Below are 21,442 nucleotides of genomic sequence, written 5' to 3' on the forward strand. Positions count from 1 at the left end.
GGTAAATGATAGACACTTTGCTAATCCCAGACACCTAGATAAAAGACTGTCTTTTTATTTAGCATTACAAAGTTGGGTTTTTTTGTTTGTTTGTTTGTTTGTTTTGCCAAAATGATCAACATAGCAATTGAGACAACTAAGTTCCTTTCTTCTCTGAATGGGCCATATGGGGAAGGAAGATAATACCATATAATAAATGTCATCCCTAATTCATCCCTCCTTTTTCTGATATGATGTGCTTGGCGAAAGTAGAGTTTTCTTGCTGTTGTGGCTAGAAAGCAACAGTGAGGAACACTGTAAAAAGTCGATAGTGCAGTCCTTGAAGAATGGTTCCTTCTAAAATGATATCCTGAATTCCAAATACGTCTCTGTCTTATTCAGGACAAAGTTAAGTCTTAGTCTAAGTGACGAAGATACATTGCATCTTCAAATCTCCTCTTGCATTCTGAGAGAGGAAATTCCGATACTGTATTATATACCTAGAAAAAATATGGAAGGTAGTTGCATGTTTTATTTCTTATCCTAAGTGGAAGTCTTTCCCCTTCTAAGCGTTTTGGTTTTATGTCCTATTTCATTGTATACTTGTGGCTAAGTTAAAGAGATTTAAAATACATGATTTTTATTCCTCCAGCAGGAATACAGAGGGCATTTTGTCAAAACAACAGCACTGTTGCCAGCTTGGTTTTCTGGGACACAGACTTCTCTTACCTCGCACCACCAAGGAAGAAAAACCTTTTGAGTGAGACAGCTATATCCCAAAGTCAGGAATAGCTATAATGATGGCAGCAAAGCCTATAGTGGTTTGTAGGGCAGTTAGCCAAACATTAGTCTCCCCAGTAATCTGAAAGCCAAAAAATGAGAGACATAAAGAAGGTAGTTCTGGGTTGCCTCAATGTTCTGGGCATTTTGAACTAGAGGAGAATGGAACTGTAATTCTAGCAAAAAGCTCATGGGGACAGAACCACATGCTATTAATATTGTGTCAAAACTGGTGTAGCCCAGAGAAGTATATGTGCTGATGAGTCTTAGTCTTTAGTGTGTTATTCTCTCATTTCCTCCAGTCTCTGTACAGAGATTATTGTATAATTCAAACCAAGAACCAATGCAACAAGTATGGGAAAGTCTGTTTATAATAAACTGTTAGATTCTTGTTTTTGTTTGTTTGCTTTGTGTTTTAACATCACTCTCCTTTCCTCCTCCTCCTCCTCCTCCTCCTCCTCCTCCTCCTCCTCCTCCTCCTTTTTTGGCTTTATCACAACACAGAATAATAGTGAAAATCAAAATTTACCATGATATTTCTATGTTGACCTAGGTATTAATGACTGAAAAATAAACAATGAATCATATTTTTATGCAAGCCCTTACATTCAACAATGTGTGAACTATAGAGTACAGAAGATAATGAAAAGCAGTTAGAATAACATTTGCCTTTTAACATACAGTGTTTGGGTGAAATGACATTGTAAGAAGTTAAATGGGAATTTAAGTAAAGGCCTTTTAAAGTTCTCCTTTAAATCCATCCTGGGGGAAGAGAAGTGCCTGTCTTGAGACACAGTCTTCATTCATTACATGCTAACATTTCAATAGAAGAGATATCATGGAGTTGCAGAAAGAGTTCTAAAGTAGCAACAGGAAATATCAGTTACAGTTTGTGCTACAGTATTAATTAGTCTTTTGTGTTCCTAAAGAAAATTTACCTTATCTAAGCCACACCTTCCTAATTTATAAAAGTGAAAATGCTGGCCTAGATATGATTTGAATTCCCTTTCAAGTCTGGCATTCTGTGATTCTGAATGTAACAACATTTATATTTAAATGCATTGGCAACTGGGCTTGTGGCTCATCTCTGTTGAACATTCTGCAGAAAGAGATAGATATAAAAGATTTCAAAAATTAATTTTAAATTTGCCATTGCCCCTTGGAAGAGTTCTGCTTCCATTGTATATTATTATAAAGGGACAATTTTTTTTCAAAGAAAGATCTTCTGTAATGTTTATTAATAACAAATGCTTATGAGTCACTCACAGATTTGTTCTATTTGTTGAGAGAAAACCTATCTAGAATTACTTATCCATTAAAAATAAGCATTTTTAAAATGAGCAAGTTCAATAGAGGAGGGTTTTATCCTGAATTGTTAAAACCATGTTTAGTCCAGGTTCTTATAGAGGGCCCACCCACTTTGAAATTCATTTCCACCAACCAGCACCAGGTATTTCTGAGAAAGACTGGAGGCAGGACAAGAGACCAGAGAGAGCCTTCTATAGTGGAGCAGGTGTACAGATGGGGAATGGCTGCCAACGAGTGAGTGACAGAAAAAACCTGGCCCAATTTTCTGGATTCTTCTCTGATACAAAGAAAATTTCTTAAACTGTTGGAGGAGGGACAGATAGATTTCCAGCCCCAGGGGAAGATCCAGTCCAGAGGGAGGACAGAAGCAAAGTATTCTGCCTCTAGTGTCTGCCTCAAAAATTCTTGCTTCAAACCCACTGCTTCTAAGGAAAAGAGAGAGGTAAAAATCATCTGTCCCAGGAAGATAACAAGATAATCCACTTGAACCCAAGATCCTGTAAAGAAAAGATGTGCTCCTGTTGGGAGGGAGCAAGAAACTTTGTCTTACCCCAGAGTCCACAGATGTACAAGAGTCTAAAAGGCTCAGGCACACAGAGCCTGCCTAAAACTGAATCGAGAATGGAACCTAGCTATCTGACTGGCCCATCATGAGCCTACCGTGGAGAAACCAGCAAGGGTAGTCTGCCTTTAAGGAACTGTAGAGAACCTGCAGAGAGACTGCCTCCTTGGAGCAGATAGGCACCAATAACTGGAGAAAGCTGCGTAAATGCTCACAATGACAGCAGCCCACCGATGAAAGAGGTTGAAGTTTCAGCAATAGGATCTTAGGTTTGAACCTGTGGAGTCCAGATTCTTAGGTTAGAAAGATCTGTAAATGCTCCCAAGACGACCGTAGAGTCAGCTTCAGCCAGCATTAAATTTTTCTGTTTCCACTTTATTTTACTTGAGGGGTTGGCACTGACTTTTCTAGAAAATCAGGTTTGGATCTATATCATTTGGGGAGCTGGAACTGGGACTCCTACATAAACATGTGACTTTTAAACAGCCACATCAGTGTAAAAATAAAATATAAAATCTGACCTTAGGCATAGGAAGATAGCTCGTCCCAAAAATTTTTAGGAGAATTTATAAGAAAAGCTCTGCCTTCTTGAAATATTTTCATTTGGATTTAAATTCCCTATAAATGCAAGGAAATTAAGTTCAAAAAAGGAAGTTAACAAAAAAAAATTAACAAAAAAGGGAATTAACAACAGATATTCCTGGATGCATGGTTCTTCAAGGAAGAAGCAATTTAAAGCACCTTGAAAAACACAATTTAAAACCAAAATTCTAACAGTTAAACCCTGCTGACTACAAATTAATAGTTTAACTTAAAACTCATAAGAAATAAGCAATCATGGAAGATGATAGGAAGGATCAAACAAAAATCCAGCAGCAAACTTTAAATCTATAAGAACTTCAGATATTGGAAATCTCATATATAAAATATTAATGTCATAAAATGGAAGTAGATATATATAAATTAATCAAAATATGAGTAATAAAAATATATACTATACAATATCAGACAATTTGGAAAGAATAGATGAGAACTTCTAGAAATGAAAATAAATTGAATGCAATTAAAATATATTTAAATAGATTAGATGTGGCTGAAAAAATGAGTTAACCACCTAGTAGATCTGAAGAAATTATTTGGAAACGCATTGTAATGACAAAGAGCTTTAAAAATATTTAAAAAGACAACTGAAAGGACATGGAGAAAGTTCTAGTTTCATGTAAATAGAATTCCAGAAAGAAAAACTTAAAGGGTGCCAGGAAATAAAGAAATAGAAAGTGAAAATTTTCAAAATTGATAAAAAATTTTGAGTTAGGATGCTAAAGAAAATATGGGCCCAATTAAGAAAAAAAAATGATACCTAGACTTGTTACAATTAGACTACTGAACAGTTACCAAGGGAAGTTTTACAATTATCCAGACAGAAAAATGAGTCAGATTTCAGATTATCTAAGAATCAATTATAAATACAGTAACATTAGATTTATCAATACTAAAGATAGAAGCCTGAAATAAAGTGGAATGATCATTGTTAAAATTTGTCTAATCAGAAAAGCTGCCTTTCTAGCATGAAAGCAAAATGAAACCATTTTCAGACAAACATATTTTCCATCCATAGAACCATACTGAAGAAATTTCTAAACATAACTGAGAAAGAAGGAATATGATACTGAAGAAATTGATGATATGCAAGAAGGGATGGTAGCAAATAAATTGATACACATGCTACATTGAAGTGAACTTTGAATTCATAACACATTAATAATATTGTCTTAATGTGAAAGTAAAAATAAATGGACAAAGATACTGAATAATAATAATGAATGAGGTAGGTAGGATTAATTGGAGTTAAGTGGTCCAAGATCTTTGCGTTGTTCTGGATGTAAGTAGAAATATTTATTTAGCTTTTTTAGATTTGATAAGTATACATGTAAACATATTAAATTAAGAATGAAAGACTAAATTTTAAAGATTCTGAGATATATAGAAAAAAAGGAAGAAAAACTCAATTTAAAAGGTGACAGAGGGGCTCCTGGATGGCTCAGTCAGTTGAGTGTCTGACTTTGGCTCAGGTCATGATCTCATGGTTCATGAGTTGGAACCCTGCGTCGGGCTCTGTGCTGACAGCTCAGAGCCTGGACCTGCTTCATATTCTTTCTGTGTCTCTGGTTCTCTCTACCACTCCCCTGCTCATGCTCTCTCTCTCTCTCTCTCTGTCTTGCTCGCTCGCTTGCTCTCTCTCACTCTCTCTCAAAAATAAATAAATATTAAAAAAATTTTTTAAAAAGGTGATAGAAAAAAGGAGAAAGATAACCAAACTTAAATGGAAAGCAGCAAATAACACCTTAGAAATATTCCTTCATCAGCAACTGCATTAAGTGGTGTGGACTGACCATTTTAAAAGCAGAGATTTTTAAATTTGCTTTTGAATCAAAATATTTTATAATTTTAAGCTGTTAAATACTTTGATACAGCATCATATTGTAACACAAAACTGATGATGAAATGATGAGAAATATTTTACTATTATATGAACAGATACCACATTTCTTAGCAAAATATAAGGCAAAGGCATGTTTTTTTTCAAATTATTGAAAATGTGGAAAGAAATACTATTGACGAAATGCTTAATACAAATAATGAATATTGCTTTCTGAGTTTAAAGAGTACTTATGCATGCCAAGCTTACGTGATATATTCAGTGAAACTGACCTGACATTAGCCCTTAAAAGCATATCATATTATTGAAAGATATGCAATATAAAGTTCATATACTGCAGTCATAAAGCAAGTTAATAACGAAAACAAAAAATGAAAAACTCGAAAGTGTGAAAATTAAAACAAACACACTAATAGAGACTTCTAGGCAAGAGTAAGTAACAGGGACTAGATATACAACTAGAACAAGACAAAATACATATATAGGACTAAAGCTTTCAAAATTGGGTACCATGTAATACAGGATTATAATCTTTTAAAGAAGGGAGACAAATTACTTTGAGGATTGTGTCAGTTTATTACCTAGAGACCATTTTGGGGGTCCTAACATAGTAAAGATAGGCACAATTACAGCCATGTGGTCCTGCTGAATTATGTAGACAGAGATCAGTATCTGGGGATAAAAGATGGCTCTAATTCAGGGAAAAGAGGTTGTTACAGAGCAAGCCCTGGAGGTATATATAGGGAGTTCCTCTTGAGTCTTTGAGTACTGATAGCCACATGCATGTGAAGAAACTACACAAAACTGGGGAAAGAACAGAAACTCAGCTGTATGTAGTAGGTAAAACAATTCTAGGAACTCACAGGAGTCTAGCTAGACTGTGTTCTCATGAGTCAGAAAGAGAGACATCATAAATAAATGGGACATGGGAAAGAATACGAAGAGTGTTGTCTTACTAGTGGTTTAAATTAGCCCTCATGACTGCTTTGGATTTGCCATAACAAATCTTAAAATAAGCATCAAAAAAAAAAAAAAATAAGATTCCATGAAACTTAACTGCATGCCAGAACAAAATGAAGCACCCCAAATGTAAAACTCACAATGGCATGCTTCCAACACAAAATTAACAGGCATAAAAACAGGAAATCATAATGCATAACCAGAAGAAAAAAAAACTGTGGAACTAGTAGAAGGTATTTTAAGGCAGTTATAAATATGCCCCAAAAGAATGTACAGGTGACTGAAACAAAGAGAAATAGATGATAAAATATGAGGGCATATGATTTAAAGTAGTTGGGACATGAGCAGTGGAGAGCCACTAGAGAAAGGGTTGCAAGACATGCACTGTCATTGAAGGGTAGCCACAATTTCCATAAAAATGAGGGAGTGAAGGAAATATTGAGAAAAGAGCTTAAGGGCTTAGATGGTATTGTTGATGATTGACAGTGTGTGAGTTACAGGGGGCATTGTGGAAAGGATTCATGAGATCCACTATGACAATGAGACTAGGCAAAACATAAGCATGCAGAGGCTGAAAAGAAAAAGTGTTGGATTAGTGATGGAATATCAGGGAGACTTGGTTTTCTGGTTGCGAATGAGATAAAAATATATAAGACATGATAAAATTAGTTCTGACGGTCTTTTCAGAAAAGATGATTCATAATTTCGTGCTGTAAACTTTTCTCAGAAAAATGGTCAGCTAGGCACTTTTCCCTAGGTACAAGCTAGCATTTTAGCCTAGTGTGGGAAGTGAGGGGTAGGGATAATGTGTGGGTTCACCCCTGGGAACATGGAGGTTCCTTCAGCTTCCTTATCAGTGGGTGCTTTTGCATCTGGGAGAAGGACAGTGGTATAGAATACTGGGGAGTTGTATGAGCCTCCTTTAATTTCTCCTGCAGATATTCTTTCTGGTGAGAGTGGAGGAGTTTTCATAAGAAATACTTTAAATCAATGTGCAGGTGGTTGTATTTGGATGGTTCAGTCTCTTAATGTGAATAATATGAATAAACTCAAATTTAATATAAGAATGATCTAGAATATTTTCATGTATTCTCATATTAGAATAAAGGGTTTGGATTTGAAGATTTCTAAGTTCTTTTCCATCTCTCAGACTTTGTAGGATATATCTACTCTTTTTTCAGTGTTTGGGCAAAATGTTTCCTCCAATAACATAACACTGAAGGTAATCTTCATTTGAGTAAGGAGATATTAAGATAGAATGTTGACTACACCAATGATATGATTATTCTCCATACTGAAATGGGAACTATATGTTCTCATGAATTGAGAAAATTTTAAAGTTTCCGAAGTTTTATACATATGCCATATACATAGAGATGTAATCCATTATCATTCTCAAAAATGTATTGATTTATTTTTTCCTTTGGTGCTTAACTGTATAATACTTATTGAGTACCAGCTATGTACTTGTCACTTGACTAATGCCATCAGTTAAAAAATCACATTACAATAGTGATGAAGAGGAAGCATGATAATAAATGACAAACTGCCTAATAGTACTAAAGATGACATTTCAGAGAGAGTGATTAATGAGTTTGATAATTGGATTACATGTCTAAGATGGACATGGAGGAAGGTATTTAACACAATGGAAAATTGCTGTTAAAAGCCATTGAGACATGAAAGGGACTAGTATGTACAGGAAGGTGGAAGTCTATTAGCAAAGGCCATTGTAATACAGAGTGCTTGTTGATGTGTGAGAAGGACAGAAGGTGTAGGAAAGAGGCAGACTATACAGAGATAGAACACTACTTAAGAAAGTTTAGATTTTATCTTTTACCACTGGGAACTCACTGAATACTTTTAAGCAGAAAAATGATGTGATCAAAATTCAGTTTTAATTTAGTTCCATGTAAATTATGGACTGCAAGTGATTAGACTGGAGAAATGCTGATGAGTAGAGCCATAACAGTATGTCAGGGGGAAAGGATGTGTTGAAATGGCAAGTGATTGTAGGGTACAGAGGAACTGAAGGAAAGAAATATTTATTTGAGTGTGGGCATGGAAGAATTTTGGCAATGTGATGTGGGTAAAGGCAAGCTGTACAACTAGAATGGCATCAACATGTCAGGCTTCTCTAGAGAAAGGACTAGAGTAGGGGGTAGCAGATTTGAAAGTGTTGTATATGAGGAATTCATTTGTTTATATTACTCAGTGTTTACTTTGTTCCTGCTAGATTTATGGAGCTGTGCTAGCCATGGTGTTATACTCCAAGCCCTTGTAATGAGGGATTTTACAGTCCTGATAGGGCTGTAGGCAAAACCATACTCAACTAAATTACTGTATTATATGGGTCAAATTTCTCAGTTGCAAGCACTAGACACTAATTTTGATCCTTTTAATCCTAGAATAAATTTATCAGAAAGAATACTGAATAAACACTGAAGAATGAAAGAAAGGTGGAAATACAGGTTTGAGGTTACAAACACTGGAGGAGAAAAAAAAAGGCCCAGTAAGAGGGGGTTCTGCCTGAAGTCCTGTTACCTCCACATCTCTGCAAGAGCAAGTTGCTACCCTATATTGTGGCAACATCTGCAGGCTCCAGAGAGTTTTTATCAGCTCCTATTTCTTTGTGTCACTAGCATCTGATGTCTTAGGAGGATGCTTCTGATTGTGAGAACCCCTGGGACACTACCTAATAAGCCTACAGTATTGCAAGAAGGACCTGGGAAAGTGAGAAACTGGCATTTACATTATATATGGTGCCAGTGGGCTGTTCCATACCAAGATTGATGATGGGAATAATGCCCCTACTCCCAATTAAAAAAGTAATAATAAAGAAAAAGATATCTAGATTCTTGGTGGCCAACAATATGTATGCAAAATGGTAAGAAATTATAGGACTGGTACTTAATCTGGTTCTGTAGGGTCACATATTGTTTGTGGAAGAAATGATGCCTGAATTGGTATGAAGGAAGAGTAAGTGAAAATAACAAATCTTGGAGCTGAGGGATGTGGGAGGGGTCGTTAAGCATTAGAACTGGAGATAACAGTAAAGTTTATGTTCAAAGAAAATTTTGTGTTTGCTTGTGTGTTTTGGACAGTTGACTACCAGAGTGCCAAGGGGCTGAGTTAAATCTGGGCAAAAGGTAAAGCTTCATAGCATGAGCAAAATTAGGAAGATTAGATATTTTTCATGAAAGCAGTGTGAAGTCAATGAAACATTTTATGCTGGAAAAGGGAGATAATATTGTTTTAATTTTACTTTAATTATGGATTCACCAAAAGTTGCAACAACAACATAAAAACCATAGAGAAGCTCCATGTGCTCTTCACCCATGGAGCTCTTGATGATTTCGCCATTTGTGTGTGTGTGTGTGTGTGTTTCTGGCAATTTTATCACATGTGTAGATTTATGTGATCACCACCACAGTCAAGATACGTAAGTGTTTCAACACACAGGTCCCCCAGTGCTATTCCTTTATAGCTACATATGCCCCTTCTCCACCCCAACCATCCCTGAAATGTGGCAACTACTAATCTGTTCTCCATTTTTATAATTTTGTTATTTTAAGAATGTTGCATAAATGGAATCATATGTAATCTTTTAAATTTAAATTTTTTCAGTCATCATGCTTCCCTTAATATACATCTAAGTTGCTACTTTGGCCTTATTCATTCCTTATAATTGCTGATCAGTTTTCCATGGTGCAGATATACCAAAGTTTGTTTAACCTTTTACTCATTGAGGGGCATTTGGGTTATTTCTTATTTTGGCTGTTATGAATAAAGTTGCTATAAACATTTGTGCAAAGGTTTTTGCATGAATGTGATTGACTTTTCATTTTCTTGGGATAAATCCTGGGTCAGATGATACTTACCTGTGCAGTTTTAACAAAACTGCCTATTTTGCAGAATATCCACACCATTTTACATTCTCACCAACAATGTATGAGTTATCCAGTGTCTCTACATCCTTGCCAGCATTTGGTGTTGTCACTTTTTTTTTTTTTTTTAATTTTAGCTATTCTGTGATAGGTGTGTACTGATAATATATCAGTGTGATTTTAGCATTTCACTAATGGCTAATGGTATTGGATATCTTAAAAAAAATTTTTAATGTTTATTTTTTTTTGAGAGAGACAGAGCACAAATGGGGGAGGAGCAGAGAGAGAGGGAGACACAGAATCTGAAGTAGGCTTCAGGCTCTAAGTTGTCTGCACAGAGCCTGAAGTGGGGCGCGAACTCACGAGCTGTGAGATCATGACCTGAACTGAAGTCGGATAGTTTACTGACTGAGCCACCCAGGTGCCCTGGAATTGGATATCTTTAAATGTGCTTATTTTGTATTTGTGTATATTTTGGTGAAGTGTCTGTTCATGTATTTTGCCCATTTTCTAATTGATGTGTTATATTTTTACTGTTGAACTTTGAAAGTTCTTTTTATATTCTGGATACTAACTTTTTGTCAGATACATCATTTTCACATTTTTTCTCCAAGTCTGTAACTTGTCTTTTCATGCTCTTTAAATTACCTTTGACAAGAAGTTTTTAATTTTTGGACAGGTTCAAGGAATCAATATTTTTCCTTTTATAGGTAATGTTTTTAATGTTATGTCTAAGAACTCTTCACCTAATTCTAGATCCTGAGGGTTATTTTCTATTTTTGACTCTAAATTCTTACAGTTTTATGTTTTACATTTAAGGCTATGATGGATATTGAATTAATTTTGTATAAAATGTAAGGTGAGATGTTTTTAACCTTTGGATGTCCAGTTGCTTTAGCATTATTTGATGAAAAAGTTATCCATCCTACATTGAATTGCTTTTACATCTTTATCAGAAATCAGTTTGGGCATATTGTGTGGACCTATTTCTATTTTGTTCCACGGATCTAGAGTAAAGTGGGAGGAATAATTCTTACTGATATTAAGGCTTACTATGTAGCTAACCAATACAGTGTGGTATTGGTAGAAGGAAACACATAGGCATAGGTCGTTTGCTTTTCCATATAAATTTTAGAATAAACTAAAACAGTTTTGAAAAAGAAGAGTGAAGTGAGAGGAGTCATTCTTACTGATGTTAAGGTTTACTATAGAAGACTCAATCTATAAATCAACTTGGGGATAATTGATATCTTTAGTGCACTGAGTTTCCGATACATGTACAGGTTATGACTCTTTCTATTAAATCTTCTTTAATTTCTTTCATAGTATTTTATTGTTTCTAGAATACAGATTCCATACAAGTCTTTGTGGATTTATACCAAGTATTTCATTTGCTTTGACATTATTATAAATTTTATTGTGTGAAAGAAATATTTTTGGCTTTAAGTTTTAGATAGGTTCTATTATATATAATGCAAAGAGAACATAAAGAAAAAGACAGGTAGGGAATGGGAAACACTGGAGTTGGAAGGTCAGTAATAAGATACTTGAAATAGCCTAAGTGAGATTATTTGGCCTGAGTTACATTAGTAGTAGTAGAAGTAGAGATAAATTAATTTCACTGTCAGCATGTGAAATATCTAGGTAATTAAAATTGTTTACAATTAGGGGAGACAAGAGAAGTGAAGATAAAACTTTAAGTATCATTGGCACTTATAGAGGAGGTGAAACTATGGGCATACTTTTGCTTGTGGAGAATACATACAGTGGGGAGAGATAAGAACTAAGAAATGAATCATAGGATTATCTGTATTCAAAAACAGGCTGAAAGAGAAACAAGTCAAGATTAAACAGGAGTGGTATGAGGGAAGAACCAAGGAAGAATGATGTCACAAAAGCCAAGGAAAGGAATTTTAATAAGAAAGGTAGTGAACAAAGTCAACTCTTCCAGTGTAATGTAACATGCCACAGAATTTTTAGTTTTCAAGATGGTAGCCTTGGTGTTTGTAGCATTCAGAAGACTGCAGGTCTAGTTCTGTCACTTAATAGCTGTATGACCTTGGGCAAATTGCTTGTTCCTCTTCTATCTCATCTTCTCCATTTGTAAACTAGAATAACAGCTATACTTATCTTATAGGTTTTTGTGAAGATCAAAGTACTTAACACAGTAAAGTGCTCAGAATGATGCTAGCAATATAGTAAACAGCTGGAAAACTTTATTAGTAATTATTGAGAAACTGTCAGGTGATAATTGGAGAAAATAAATCTTTCTCAGTGGAAGATGTAGACAAGGTCGCTCTGTGACCTTGAAAGGAATAAGACAGAGACATGGCCCTTCATATCTCTATAACAAGCCCTTCTAACCAAAATGAGTGATTACTGCTTCTTTACTGGTGATAACTCTAATCCCTTTTTAGTTATTTCTACCTCCTAGATAATTGTTAAAATACAAAATATCCAAATTGGCCACACTTCTTAACAGATCTTAACAGAATTCCTTAATTTCTCTTTATAACCATTGGAGAAAATCTCAAACCCTGTAAGAAGTCGCTTCAGATTCCCCCTTACGGGGAAATTTCCACATTTCCTTGAATTAAGTTCTTAACAGTACCCAGTGAAATTAAACTTAATTTGTTTGACTTCAAGTATATTCCTAAAGATTTTGGCTAGATAACATCAACATTATCATAATTATCATCATTATTATTCAACAATGCATATCCTTTACCTAGCATAGTATTTTGCAACAAAATGTGCTCAAAATACTTGATGAATAGGTGAAAAAGGAACTGACAATTAGGAAGCACTTGGCTTCAAGTAGGGCAGTTTCAGTAGTGGAAAGGCAAATCAAGCTGCATTGGGCTGGGATGTGACCAGAGGAAAAGATAATGAAGACTTCCAGCCCCCAACTGCCCATAAGCTAACCTCATGTACTGCTCCAGTACCCTATCTCAAAAACTCGGTTGTGCAAGGTAAGAGTATAATATAGAGACAGCTAATTGAAGTATGCCCTGTTGAGATATGTTAGGCAATTAACTTTCAAATAAAAGGACTTCAAAATCTCATGCCTTTTGAGATTATTGACTTGTTTTTCTCAAAAGTTAATTTTCTTCTATTAATGTAAGACTGTGTAACTTTTGGGTACCCAGTTATTGTGAGTCCTCCACCCTTTCATAATATGTAGCAACTAAGTTAATCTTCTCATGGAAATCAGAAAATCAAATTTGGCTGGCATGTATGTGAACTTGAGTGTATGCTGAAGGTAACTTTCTTTGAGGAAAATGCATGAGTATTAATGCATGATTGTATAGTTTTGATTCAAGCTCATGTTTAAACTCCTTGGATCTTGAAAGAGTTCCAAATAAAAATTCATTCTACATATCCAGCAGTTAAACGATTTGAAAAGAACAGATTGAGCAAACTTAAGGGACTAATCAAAACTCAGAATAATGAAATAATTAAAATAGATTTAATTAATCCAAATTAATTAATCCTAATAGTTGCCTTACATTTAGGGATTTTCTTACCCTCTCTTATTTCTGTTTCATCATCTGTAAAATACATATATACATATCTATTTCATATTGTTAGCATAAGAATTAAAAGCAATAGTATACATTGAATATACTATATGTGGTATGTTCTTGCCAGTTAAGAGGCTCTCATTACATGTTAGTTAGCAGCATTCCATTTCCTGCCTAAAAAGTTACCAGGCTATGGTTATAGAGTCAAGTTTTAGCTCATTAAGCTGTGTTAACATTATACATTAAATATTTAAGTTGATAACTTTCTTTAATGCAATAAAATCTAGATTTCCACAAGCATTTAGACCAGATTATTATTTAAAACTCAATTCTATCTCCAAATACTGTTACTGTGTTTAAGAAAATTTGTGCTGTATTTTTTCCTGAGCTCCAGCAATTAGATGTTAATTGAGTACATATATGTGCATAATACTGGAAAATAAACTTTTATTATAGACAGTAAAATAAATTTAGCATATATTTGTAATCTAAGCAAATTTCTTAAAACATGGGTCAACAAAAAGTCTAGTTTTTATAAAAAGTGATGGTTTACATATTTTTTAATGTTTTTTATGACTAGTATAGCATTTTCAATTTGATTCAGGCATATATATCATATTTTTTCACATAAAGCCAACAGTTTTAAAGGATTTTTTTTTTTAGCAAAGGCAACATAATAAACTATTTTTATTCTTTAGCTTGAAGGCAGGTTATTCTGTTTGCTTAAATTGTTCAATCACTCTTTAGAACTATCCGGCATTCTGCCTGTTTCTTCTGCCTAAAACAAGCAGTCAATTTTAATTAACTTGGTGCACAGAAGTCTTTGGCATTTGTGGAAACTGGGCACACAGCCAATCCTCAAAACACCACTGATCAATTTGCCTAGAACGAAGTAAAGAAATGGAAGATAGTGGCTTTGAAGAGCTATTGAGTGTTATCCTAAAATTGAACATATATAAATCCAAAATTAAAATTTAAAAACAATTTTGACTCAGGTAAAATGTAATGGCATGTTTAAAAATTACAGATTTAGCAATTATTTGGAAGTTTTTCATGTGAGCGAATGATGAGTGGTTAAAGGCCTAATTTTATTTTTTATTTTTAGCATTTACTTAAACAGTGTCCCATGGGTATTAAGGCAACAGTTTAGGAGGAAGGTTGATGAGATTCTTGGACTGATTCTGTGAGGAGTCATTAAGGTGATAAAGTTATATATTGCGTTTCAAAGAATAGCAACACTTGCTATGATACAGTCTCTGAAAAACAAACCTCCTGGTCTTTAAAATATTCAGCTTCTGTTATAAAGCAGGAAGCATACAACTAATAAGCCTGGTGCACATGCATAAATGTAAATTACCTTACCATTGCTCCCCAAATCACAGTTACATTTAGCTTTTTAAATACTTTACATGATAGCGTCTTAGAAATGGGAGATTTTCTCCATCTTTCCAAAATATATTCCTTTAGTCAACAAGAGCCTTTGATTTTAAGGAGGAAATTTATTCTATTAGATAAGAAGAAATCTTGTGATTCTCAAACAGATATATCATATACTAAGAATGGAAAAGTCAAAATTTCAACCTAAACAATGTTTTACGAAATAAAAATAACTTTGGTTTTCTTTTCCCTGTGAGTAAACTACACTGGAAACTAGTGGATTTTGTTTTGTTTTGTTTCAGATTGCTTCTCCTTTTGTTATACATGCTTTCCAGTTTTATTGAGAAATAATTGACATATATCACTATGTAAGTTTAAGGCACACAGCATGATGGTTTGATTTATGTATATTGTGAAAAGATTACCATAATAAGTTCAGCCAACATCCATCTTCTCATACGGATAAAGTAAAAAGAAAAGAAAAAGAAAAACTATCTCTTTGAGATGAGAACTCTTGGGATCTACTCTCTTAATTACTTTCCTATATATTACACAGCAGTGTTAGCTATAGTTACCATGTTTTACATTACATCCCTAGTACTTGTTTATCTTGCAACTCGAACTTTGTACCTTTTGACCACCTTCCTTGAGATCTTCCCCCAACCTCTGATAACCACAGGTCTGATCTCCTTTCCTATGAGGTTTATAATTAGATGCCACATATAACTGAGATTATACAGTATCTGTCTTCCTCTGACTTATTTAGCACAATGCCTTTAAGTTCTATCCATGTTGTTGTTTGTGGTAGGATTTCTTCATTTTAATGGCTATATAATGTTTCATTTTATACACACATATACACATACACATCCCTCACAACTTCTTTATTTATTCATCCATTGATGGACACTTTTCTTGTTTCTGTATCTTTGCTATTGTAAATAATGGTGCTATGAACATGCGGTTACAAATATCTTTGTGAGTTGGAGTTTTCATTTCATTTAGATATATTCCGGAAGGAGAATTGCTAACAATATTCTGATTTTAATTTTTTGAGAATCCTCCATACTGTTTTCCACAGTGGCTGTATCAATTTACAATCCCACCAGTAGTGCACAAAGTTCCCTGTTCTCCACATCTGTGCCAACATTTGTTATCTCTTGTTTTTTTCAGGCTGATCATTCAAATAGGGATGAGGTGATGTTTCACTGTAGTTTTAATTGCATTTCCCCAATGACTAATGATGTTGAGCATCTTTTTACGTACGTATAAGACTCTTGTGCCTCCTATGGAGAAATGTCCGTTCAAGTCTTTTGCCCATTTTTTAGTTGGGTTATTTGTTTTTTATTACTGCATTGTATGAGGGTTTTTTTATTTTTATTTTTTGATGTTAACCCTTATCAGATATATGGTTAGAAAATACTTATTTCCATTCTGTAGGCTATTGTTTTACTTTGTTGATGTTTTCTTTTGCTGTGCAGTGCTATATATTTTTGATAGTTCTATTAAATAAGAACAATTAAAAGCACATTAATAGTATAACATTGACTACTAATGAGAAAACTACATTTTCCCCTACAATTATTGCATAATATGACCTGATATTTCTCTGAGATTTCACAAATTAGAAAATGTGTGTCATCATGCATTTCATTCTTTCTGACCAAGTGCCAAGTTATACTACATGGTCAGAATTGAATGGAAAGAATTGAATTAAATTTGGTTTATTTGCTATTAGAACTGGTATGTAGCATGTGGAAAAGTGACGTGTCAGCATATTATAGAATAATTGGAATACAACAGAAACAAACATGGGAGTTACTTTAGCATTATACACAAACACATATTTGAGGTCCTATTGTCACTACTTAATTACTCAAAGGTAGTTAACAAAGTTCATTATAAAGTCCATATTCCTTGCTTGTATGTTAGTGTTAGAAATATTTTCAGTAATGTGTAATAATGGAGGAGGGTCCTCTCTGAAGACTAAAGCAAGTTCAAGCTTTGGAGATCATTGAATATTTATTTTTATGAAATCTTAAAAAGTGATATTAAAATGTAGAAGATAGATAAGAGGAGGGAGCACTTAAGTCAAAGAAGATGAGGAGGCCAGAACTTACCAGCTCTCCCTGCCACCAATTATTCTCAGCATTGACTTTCCAAACACACTTGATAATTGTCTAGACTTGCAAAGATTAGTTTGAAGAGCAGTGGTCTAATCTATCGTATAGAATTTATATGAGCCATTTTTAAGAGAAATTAATTATTTTAGATTTAGTAGATGTTCAGATTTAAATAAATCATTAAACCTTAGGGCATTTTTCTTTCTTTTTTAGGTCAGTTATAATTCCTACTGCATCTTTTCTCCCTCCCACCACATTCACATTTGTAAGAACTACAAAGATAAAATAGATTTGCACATGCATTTGAACATGCGTGTCCTCCATTGAACTGGAGGACAAGAAGGGGTTAAAGGGATTGTAATTATTTGTGAATGGAGTCTCTAGTGGAGAACGGAATATATTTAGGTAAAAACTTGTGTCGGTGGACAGATCAGGTCAGCTTAAAACAGATGTTTTCTGTTGTGAAAACAGCGACGCATCCTCAGCATGATCTTATGTGGAAGCCTTTTCTGATCCACCAGGATGCACTGGTACCACTTTTCTTTACCCATATCCTATTCATTGTCCAACATACGGTATTATTACTGTTTGCTTTCGTGTCTTTCTAATCCAATAGACTTTGGAATAATTCATGACTGGAACTATTTTACTTATCTCTGTATAATCACATAGTATAACCCCTTTATATCAGCTCATAGCACAGAGTAGCTGCCCAATCTACGTTTGCTAAAAGACTTGCTAATTGAAAAAAAAAAAAAATGAATGACTTATGTAATGTAATCGTGTCATTAAGAAAATCTCCTGCATTGCAAAACCTGATCAGTGACTCATGAAGCAAGAAAATGTAGTAACTTAATATTCCTTTTCTGCCTTGGCCTTTATCTTTTTGCATTTCCTTTCAACCAATAGTTGAAAGGTTTACAAATTACTATCATTAATTAATAATTTTTAAGTAATAATCAAATAATTAAATACTACTAAAAATATTGCTAAATTATTGTTCAATGAATAGTTTAAAAACTATTAAAATTTTTAACTCTAACTCTGGGGTTACAGGAAGCTTATTAAGCTTGGAGTTTATAGGAAACAGCTGCTTCCTAGTTTTCTACATTTAACATCTTTACTGGCAATAGATAATCCTTTCCATTGTTCATATTCTCTCTCATAATTTACTTTCTTTTTTGATTCTTTTTTTATGTATTTCACTTGCTGTTAATCACTAACTTAATCATTAATTCATTAAACATTTAGGAGCTATTATATGACAAGCACTGAAATGAGGTCTGGGAAAATGGAAACAGCTAAGACATTGACCCCATTCTTAAAGGCTCATAATCAACTGGAGAAGGCAGGAAAAACCACAGATGTGACTCCTTGTTTCTCGAACTCCTGGAACTAAGCACTAAAACTACAGTCATAATGAGAGTAGCAAGATTCTATTTCTGTTTTTAATCTACCCAACAATTATGGAAAGGTCAGGACCTCAGAGAGGTATTTTAGGGAAGGGAACCTGGGTGGCTCACTTGGTTGAGCTTCGGACTCTTGAATTCGGTTCAGGTCATGATCCCAGGGCCATGGGTTCGAGCCCTGCATCACGCTTGGCACTGAGCATGGAGCTTGCTTAAGGTTCTCTCTCTCTTTCCCTTGCCCCTTTCCCCAGCTTGTGTGTGCTCTCTCTCTCTAAAGTAAATATTTTTAGGGACTCCTGGGTGGCTTAGTTGGTTAAGCCTCTGACTCTTGCTTTTGGCTCAGGTCATGATCTCACGGTTAAGTTTGTGAGTTTAAGCCCCGCATTGGGCTCTGCGCTGACAGTGCAGAGCCTACCTGGGATTCTCTCTCTGTCTCTCCCCCATTCACTCTCTCTGTTTCTCTCTCTGAAAAATAATTTTTTTTTATTTAAAAAATTAAAAAATAAAATAAATACATATGTTTAAAGTATTTTAAGGAGTCCCTGGAACATTAAGTATGCTCATGAGGTCCGCTATTTAACCTACAATACTGAAATGGACATTTTACTTCGTGATATATGATTTTTGTGGAGGAGCCAGATGCCCACATGCAGGACATTGCATATGTTGATATTGAATGTACCTGTGAGGCTGTGAGACAGCTGCTGTTGCCACTGCAATACTGCCTTGAATCTGGCAAAAAAAGCCTTCTGAATCAGCCACTGCTGCCCTCTGCTCTCACTCTTTTTATAGAGAGAAGTGTTCAGTGGTGGCAAGATGCATGATAATTGAGGTCCAACTGAACTGAGGCCACACCTTGTCCCCTTCATTCAGAAAATTTTAAAAAGCCTTAAACATGTCTCCTTAACCTGTCTGAGTCTCAACTTGGTCATTTACGAAATTGATATGTCTACCTTGCTGTATTAGTATGCAGACTCAGTATGATACAGGACTACAAATATTTAATTATAAAATTTTCTAAACTCCAGGATTACAAGGATGTAATTTTCCTGTCAGGTTGGGTGCAGAAATTGTGTAGTATCTCAATAAATAAGCCTGATAAATCTAAGTGAACTACTACTAAGTCACCACGGCTTTTTCTTGTATATCTTCCCTTAAAGTAGAGACAGCAGGTTTCTCTTCTATAGCCTTTGTCTTAATATCATGTTTTTTTTTTCTTTTTTTTTAATGTTTATTAATTTTTGAGACAGAGAGAGACAGAGCATGAACGGGGGAGGGTCAGAGAGAGAGGGAGACACAGAATCTGAAACAGGCTCCAGGCTCTGAGCAGTCAGCACAGAGCCCGATGCAGGGCTCGAACTCATGGACCGCGAGATCATGACCTGAGCCGAAGTCGGGTGCTCAACTGACTGAGCCACCCAGGTGCCCCATTTTTTTTTCCAATTCTAAAAAGTTACAGGGCTAAAGACAAAGTGAACTTCTATTGATTTCATTTTGGCTATTAGAGGACTTGGGACTACTCTGCTTAGAGGGTTAACATGGAAAAGGTAAAATGCAATAAAATATGTACTTAAAAGAATCACTAGCACATATGTATTTTCTTATGAAAAAATATGATTTAGCTAGACATAGCTCACCCATACTAAGCTAATAATATCTCCATGGTGTCCCCCAAATCCAAAATGTGATACAATCATACCTCCTGTTTGTAACCCTAATGGTAAACTTTCCCTCCTTCTGGGCATTGACTGTCAAAAACTATGAAGGTTCTGAAATGTTACTCTATTTTCAAGCTGCCAAGTCAGACTGCGACATTCTCATAGGTGTTGATGAAAGATGTAGGACTCTTGGATCAAAGATGAAATCAAGTTTATTTACATAAATAACAATGGCCAAAATATCAGTGCTTTTGCATTGATTCTCTAAATTCTACTTCTTACAGCATAACCTGAAAAGGACCATGTGATGTCTGCATATATGATATGTTTCCTTATAGGAGAGGAACACCAAGCTTAGGGAACCCAGAAATTATAATGGGCAGTAGCCCTTTGGTCCAGAGGGGAAACATTGCCTTTAATACACTGTGCAGTAAGTAGCCTGTCCTTGGCTTGGAAAGGGACACTATCTCTATCTCCCAATGATGGTTGCTATATAAACATTCTTAAAGAGATAGTGAAGGACAAAATGTTTGCTATAAAACATGGAGAAACACAGGAGACCAGTGAAGACTGGCCCAGTCCTTGAACCTTGTCTAGCCCTTTAACGTCTTTAATAATTATAATAATTATAATAATTATAAAAATTATAATAATATATTTGTCTATCAGTACACAAATACAAAGCAGTACATCACAACATGTTTTCTAGAGTCTTTAGGAAACCATCATTTTAAAATGTTCTATTGAAGTCAAAACAAATTTTACATACATGGTGAACAATGTGTTTTATGTCCTTTCCCCCCATTTTCCCTCCTTATGGATTTAAAAAAAAAAAGGAATTTTATCTCCTCTCTGAAAATGTATAGAGTTTATTTCTTTTACTTTCATTTTATCATGGTTCAACATAAACTATCCTATAATTATGAGGCAATATTTCCCATGTCTCAAGTAATCTTTTCGTAGTTGATTCATGTTTGTTTACATACTTCGGGCATCCTTTTACTAGATGCTCCTATATAACAGTGTATTGATTTTATTTCTAATCCATGATGCAGCTGCAAATAAGGATCAACAATTTAAATATCTGTTCATTTTCTTGTTTTAACCAAGCAATATTTTCAGGAGATTGCATCATAAAAAATAACTGTTGTGAATAACATAACCAGTTGCTGGAGGGAATGGGCATAGTATTCTTGTTAGGGAACAGAATGCCCATGATTATAACTAGAACAGATTGCTTACAGGAGCAGAATCTGCACAATGGCTCATTGGTAATAATGGATCAAGGGCTGTAGGGGAGGCAAAGGTATTGTCCAAGGTTGGTATTTTTTCTTACATGCACGGTGCTTCTAATAAGTGAGAACAGCTGTAGAGTAACACCCCTGTCCTTGCTTATTATAAATCATTCACACTTTGGCATTAGAAATATGAGTAG

This window comes from Prionailurus bengalensis, chromosome B4 (genome assembly GCF_016509475.1).
Source record: "Prionailurus bengalensis isolate Pbe53 chromosome B4, Fcat_Pben_1.1_paternal_pri, whole genome shotgun sequence".
In the NCBI taxonomy this organism is placed as follows: Eukaryota; Metazoa; Chordata; class Mammalia; order Carnivora; family Felidae; genus Prionailurus; species Prionailurus bengalensis.